This window comes from Halichoeres trimaculatus, unplaced genomic scaffold (genome assembly GCF_033239565.1).
Source record: "Halichoeres trimaculatus isolate MK-OKI-2021-1 unplaced genomic scaffold, fHalTri1.1 fHalTri1_scaffold_9, whole genome shotgun sequence".
Lineage (NCBI taxonomy): Eukaryota > Metazoa > Chordata > Actinopteri > Labriformes > Labridae > Halichoeres > Halichoeres trimaculatus.
In genome coordinates, this window is record NW_027437188.1 from 12,375,162 (window position 1) to 12,382,261 (window position 7,100).

Here is a 7,100-nt window from a genome sequence, read left to right on the forward strand (position 1 = left end):
GTCTGCAAATTGAGGCCACTTCTGACTAAGCTGCATGTATGTTTGTTAGTATGCTGTATGCAGAGGGACACGTGAGACAATCATGGCTCAAACAGATGCTCCAAGCTGGTCAGATAAATTTCTATCTTGAGAGGATCTCTTTCACAATACATGTAATTTTGCCCACTGCCCAATTTTTTGTTTATTGTGTGGTATTTGTAGTACACCCAGAGACTCTCAAGAATATACCTTTAGAAAATCCAAAAGTCATCCAGGGCCTGTACTATGACCTAATTTATGATCATTGCCATAGGTGTGAGCCAGGGTGCACACTTTACCCCAAAACTTACTCAAAAACAAATAATAAATCATCAAATTGGGTCAAATCACCTTTACTGAAGTCTGGTGCATCTTTTGAAATCAAATGTAAAGCTAAGTATTATAATTGAAAGAAGTTATTGAATTTTAACAGGTAAAAAAAAATAATAATAATGATTTTTTTCAACAAATTCTATTCTTTAGAGATGTGTCTGACCAACTTACAGTTGGTGTACACCTCAAATACTCAGTGTGGTGAGTCAAACCGGTACTGTAACATGTATAGTTTATACATGGAAATATAGGCAGACTTCATCAATAAACTATTTCTATAACAGGGCTCCATCCTGCTCCATCACTTTTCTCTGTCTGTTTTATCCATCATGCTGAAAGTGTAGTCTAAAGATCGCCTCTACCATCAGTTTGTCACTATGTTATTACCGCAGCATTATTGTGGTCCAGGTTCACAGTGCATGTCAGAACAAGCATGCAAATATCAAAAGTGGTGATTTTGAATCACAACCAAAGAAGCACTTGCGAGTTTTCTTCATAGCCATGTCTGCATCCAGAGAACAGAAATCAAAACAATGATCCTCTCCCTGTCCTTCTTCTTCTACTGTATTTTCCGGCAGGCTCAAGGCAGCGACCTCGTATTGAGTCCCCCTACAGGCCAGAGCTGGTAGGAAGCTGTATTTATACTCAGCTCTTAGTGGGTGTATCCCTCGGTGGCGGTTGTGTGACTAACTGACATCACAGAGGAGGAGCTGCTTTATCAGATTACTCCAATAAAAAGAAAGGATCCTCGTGTCGTCATGACGTTTGAAATCTCGCGGTCATCTCGCAATGACCTATTTTCAGAGGCATCAAATTTCGTTCTAGGATATCAGAAAAAATACAATATCTCATTTTTTGAAAATTCAGGAGTTGAAAGGTCTTGTTTTCAAATTTATTATATTAAATGTAAGTATTAAATCGGGCATCAGCATATGTCCTCTTTAAAGCAACAGCCTCTGTCAACCTCCTGTTGCTTAATTACTTCTATCTCTCTACCCTTTCAGTGCTGGTTATAGTCCATCAGTAAGGTCAGGTGTACATTATCATACCTCTCACTTAGTTAAGTTGACACCTGCTACATGATGTGGCTGATGAATTTGATACATCTCAGAGAAACACCAGATACACAAAAACATCTCCATCGTGTCTGAAGAGAGAGCCAGAGCCAGGGTAAGAAAATCTAAATGATGATCCGCCTCCAAGGGGGACATTATCATCTGAAAGGATTCAGGTATTGTGCGACTCGTCCCCTCTGTGCTGAAAATGAAATTGTCTGATGTGCAAGATTTACCTTTGCAACGTTGTGGCCCCTGGACGGGCGCTGAGGGTCGCGGGTGCCACGTGTCATCTGCTGGCACCGCTGGGGCGCCTCCAATTTACACACCGAGCCGCTCTGCATTTCAAAGGAGCCCCAGTACAGGCCTCCTGTTAGCGATCTCTATCTGGGCCCCACTGAGGGAAGATTAGGGCCAGCATGAAAAACCGCTAACCACCTCCACCCCCGCCTCCCCTCAACACATTTACATTTTCATTTTCATACGAGGCTTTCCTCCTGAGCCCGGACTCGCCTCTCAACACCCTGTGTTCCTTTTCTCTCACCTTCTCTGGGTCTTACCTGCTCGTTTTTTCAGCCTCCAAGTTCACCAGCTTTACAAAGTCTGAGACTAATGTGTAAGAATAGTTTCAATGCACTCTCATTTGGCTGTATCAACCCTCTCCTCACCCTGAATATTTTAACTTCTGGTCACATTATATCAGCCATTTTTTTAGCTAACATTCCTGGAGCCCCAATGCCATGCCTTCAGACATTATTCAAAGTGAAAAAAAGTGTTTTGTTTAGTGTTTTTTTTTTTATTTCATAACATCAAATATTATCACGAAATAAATACTTTTTTGTTGTTGTTTATAGTTCAGAAGAAAAACAAACTAAATTCTTAATAGTTTCCATATGTCAGTTCTTGATAATGTTGGTGCCAAAGTCAACAAATAACAGAGAATATATAATGTATAATGTTTATAACTGAATAAATAAATAAACAAACCATCACATCATCAAATGAATATTTAGCAATCCTGCTGTTACCACACAGTAGAGCCCTAATCCTGGTTGGCATGTTCTCCACCAGCCTTTCTGACTATGTGGCAAGGACCATTATCCTGTGGAAATATCCAGATTTGACCTGATGGAGTTTCACTAGTTTTTATTCAATCAACCATTCATTCTATCCACACACCACTGACAAACAGTGGGAGCAATTCAGAGTTCAGTTTCTTGCTCAAAGACATTTCCTCATGTGACTGTCGGAGCCTAGATCAAACCCCCAACCCTACCACTACCACACAGGCACCCCAAGGCACAACTGTGCCCCTCCAATCAAAAGTCGTTGAGGAATATTGTTGCAGCTCAAATAATGATCTGTTCTTTAACCTCATCTTTCCATGTCAGCGTCATGTTTAAGGATAGAAGTGAGAAACAATAGGAAAACTTTTCTCAGGTTCCAGATTTGGAGTGTACAATAAATTCTAGGAAAGGAGTTCCACAGGTGTTTTAGATGCAGTACATTTTTTAGGTCTCTCAGATGTAAAAAGGTTTTAACCATACTCCTATGCAACACCATCCACTGCAATCAACAAAACTTACTACATCCAGTCTCTAGTTTAGTTCAACACAACCTTTGGCAACTTTAACAGCTTTTGGTACCAACGCTTATGACTAATTTACCAGTACGCGTACCAACCCTCTTCCCACTAACAGGGGATTTTTACCTCAACCAGTCATCCAGCCTGGACCTTGGCATATGGTGAAAAAATAAGAAGCTAAAAATTTAGCAAGAGGATGGTTCAGAAATTGGCTGGTGCAATCAAGAGACAACTTCCTATGTTTAAAACAAATGGGATTATGGGTAATGTAGGCAAATGGAAGAAACATGAAAAATAAAGGAACATTTTTAGGAACTGACTACTTCAAAAATCCCAAGAACTTATAATTATAGAATTTGGACAGAAAGCGAAAAGAGACTTTAAATGTTTTCCTTGACGGGCAAGCAGAGACAAAACGCCTTTGGCAGTGGTGGCTGCTGGTCAGTCAAGGAGGGGAAGCCCTTTTTTTCCGGCCTACATCATGAATTTGTTTGTTTACTTAAACATGAATTCTACCCTCCGTTCCATCCATCCATCCATTTTCTTAACCGCTTATCCTGTTCAGGGTCGCGGGTGGCTGGAGCCTATCCCAGCTGTCACTGGGCGAGAAGCAGGGTACACCCTGGACAGGTCGCCAGCCGATCACAGGGCTGACACAGAGAGAGGCAACCATTCACACTAACACTTAATTAATTAACTCAATTAACCCGGTGAGAATGTTTTTGGACTGTGGGAGGAAGCCGGAGTACCCGGTGAGAACCCACGCATGCACGGGGAGAACATGCAAACTCCACACAGAAAGGCCCACCGGCCAAGCTGGGAATCGTACCTGTGACCTTCTTGCTGTGAGGCTGCAGCCCTTCCCTCTGTTCCTTTTCAAGAAAATGATCTGTGACTCTGTCGTACCAACCAGGTGTTTTTTCCAGGGATTTCACCGATGTTCTCTCAGAAAACTCAGACAGATCATCTAATCATCATGCAGAAGTCCAGTGTCCAGGCCAGCTCACTGCCTCATAGACCCCCAGAGACGTTGGGCGTCCGATGGGCGGAACAAAGCCCAGCGTTTATCCAATGACTGTCCAGTTTATTATACAGTGGAACAACCCACTCCACGCTTCCCCGCTGAAGTCAGAAGATGCCCAGCGTCTGACTGTGTTAAAGAGCTGAGACGCTGCAGGGATGAATGAGAAGGAGGTGGAGTCAGTTACCTGTGATAGGTAGCTGATTCTGAACAAAAGATGAAGGAATTCTAGCTCATATTTTGTCAATGAAATGTACACTCAGCAGAACATATCACCACTTTTTTGAGGACATTTTAGGGGAAGCTGAGCTTCCTTTGCAGTCTTAGAGCAATCGCTGGTCTGTGGGTAGGTGATAGGTTTTGTGTTTTACTTTTTCCTCGGACTCTAGCTCTTCATATATTTCCATGTTTCCCGTTTCTACTTCTCCCTGTCCTTGTGTTAAACCTGTGGGTCAAACTGTACTCCTCTCCCTGCAGCTCACCTTCATCCCTCCTTCAGAAGAGGGAAACAGTGACGTAGTGCCGCCAGCCGTCTCACCCTTTCCTTCAAACCCTCGTCTTATAGGCGATGTGTTTCTGTCTGGCTCCTTCAGCAGCCCAGCCTCACAGCTAATGGAATAATTAATGAAACTTTTGATGTAAAACAAATAATGGAGTTATTGGCTGTGCTGCTTTCAAGTATTTCATCTTTGGAAGAGAGGAGAGCGTTTGAGTGAGAACATAAAAAGATCAAAGACTTACTCCAATCTAAGCATTAAAAAAGGAAAGAAAACACGTTCAGAAAGTGTCGTGAAATTAAACCAGCTCCAGATAAAGTTCACACACACTCGTGAGAGTCGTTTCTGTGAACTGAAGAGCGAGCCCGGGCAGCTGTAAACTGGTGATCTGAAGATTTCTGCACTTGAGAGGAAAAGAGAGAAACTCTGGAAAACTGAGGAGGACATGAGAGCAGACAACTTTTCTCTCTGCTCCATTTGGAGGGGCATGTTCCCTTCCAGAGTGATAATAAGCTGAAATGCAAAGACAAAAAAGAAGAGGGAGTGCGGCTCGGTCGGATTTCCCAGCATCCTCTGCTCCACGCTCTTTGCTCCCTTTCTGAGACAGACAGGATGCAAATAGAGGCAAGTGAATCCTCTGCTCTGTATGCCTCTCTGTCTCTCTGCCAGACGGTGTTTACTCTCTCTGCGGGAAGATCTCATTCAGAGCGACACTGAATAGACTTAAATACTCAGCAGAAGGGTGAGTGTGGCAGAGAGGAGCAGGCTGGGTGAAGCAGTGGGAGTTCAGGAGAGAGGCAGAGAGAGCTGGAGGAGATGAACCTGATTCACCAACAGATCTTTTCACTTCCTTTTTCCTCTCAGCAGAACTTCAGGAGGATGTTTGAGAGGTAACGTGAAAAGATCATCACGAGAACAAGATGAGGTCACATGAAAGTTTCCTATCCACTACCTGATACGTTGTAGGGGCGTGCCTCAAACCCCAAGGTCTGCTCATAGCCCCGCCCACAACAGGCCTCCAAAGAACTGGCCAATTGGAGGGAAGGGGGTTTTGTGGAGTCTGGGGCCTTAAAGAGACAGCAGCTTAAACAAAGCCTTTCAGATGGAGGCTGAAATAAAGGTTTTCTGTTACACCAGAGAGGGGAAAAAGAGGGATTGTTTTGTACTGTAAATCAATCACGTAGTCCCCCGATGTCACCCGTCTGTTTCTGAAATGGATTTTGAAGCACATTGGCTATCACGGCCATATTGGGAGTGGCAAGGGCTTCGGGTACAGCTATAGGGCTCCCATCAGTCACATGACCTGAGCTGTGCCTCTGATTGGGGGAGCTCATGATCTTAGTATCCTCTGAACTACTGGGTTAGCAAAAAAAAAAAATCCACCCCCCATACAGTGTGTGCCCACAAAAAAATAGCGATTCAGACAGGAGCTGTAAATAGGTTAATTTCTGCTTTGGAAATTGATTTTTTGGCTTGGTGTGTATGTGACTTCTGGTACTTCCAGAGCCAGCCTCAAGCAGACACTGGAGAGACAGTAGATTTTAGCACTTAAGCATTGTCTCATATACTCAGACCAGAGGTTGCGGCTCAGGACACATGATAAGTGACAAGACCCAAACAATTAACAAGCAAGGGTAGAGTTCTGTGTCTATTTCTGTCTGTCTGCCTCCCTGAAAAGTATGTTCTCTTAGCAACCTTCCAGTTTTCATGTAAGTGTCGTTTTTAACATGTTTTAGCTGATGCGAGGTCAATGTGAGATGCTCAACATCAGCTTCATCACTGCTGCAGGTTGCCAGCGGGTCACAGGGTTAGCAGCAAAGGTCTGGTAAGACTCATTTGTTCTTGTAACTCTTACAGCTTAATTTGTTTGACTTAAGCCACACTAAGGATGTAAAGAGAACCACACTTCCACAAAGTGGACTGTCAAAAAGTATAGAAAATAAAAATGATTGTAAAAGGTGTGGAATAAAAATTGTTGAATGTTTTCAAAAATCTCATAAACTATAAACTAATCTCATAAACTCCATAAGCTGGACTTTAATGTGAAGATCTTCTATTTTATAAACACGCATGTATGAAAAATGATGTAAACATCAAGTCACAGACAGAAAACAGCATCAAGAAAGCTGCTGACATAAAACACGCAGGAGGTGAGAACACAGAGATGCAAAGAGCGAAAGTAACAGATTTCAGACATCTTCACCAGCAGAATAAAACATACCTGCTGTAAAGTTACACAAATTCATACCTGACATGGTCACACACACACACACTGAAACCCATCTGTGTGTGGGTGTGTTTGAGCTCGGATTAGTCTTAGGATCAATGCTCGAGAAGAGACGCTGAGGAAAGGAGGAGAGGAGCGAGGGAGAGGAGGGGGAGAGGCTGATTTTACATTTGGTGCATGTTGTCGGTGGCAGACAGCTGACCTTCAGCGCAGCAGACACGCTTGGCTGCGTAACAACGGCAAAATGAGAGCTGTTCCAAAGGACTACATGAAATGGCCTGCATGCTTTAAAGTTGTTCAATTAGATTATCCTTTACATTTTCTCACTCGTGTGCAATCAAGGGACAGATACAAAGAGTTGGCA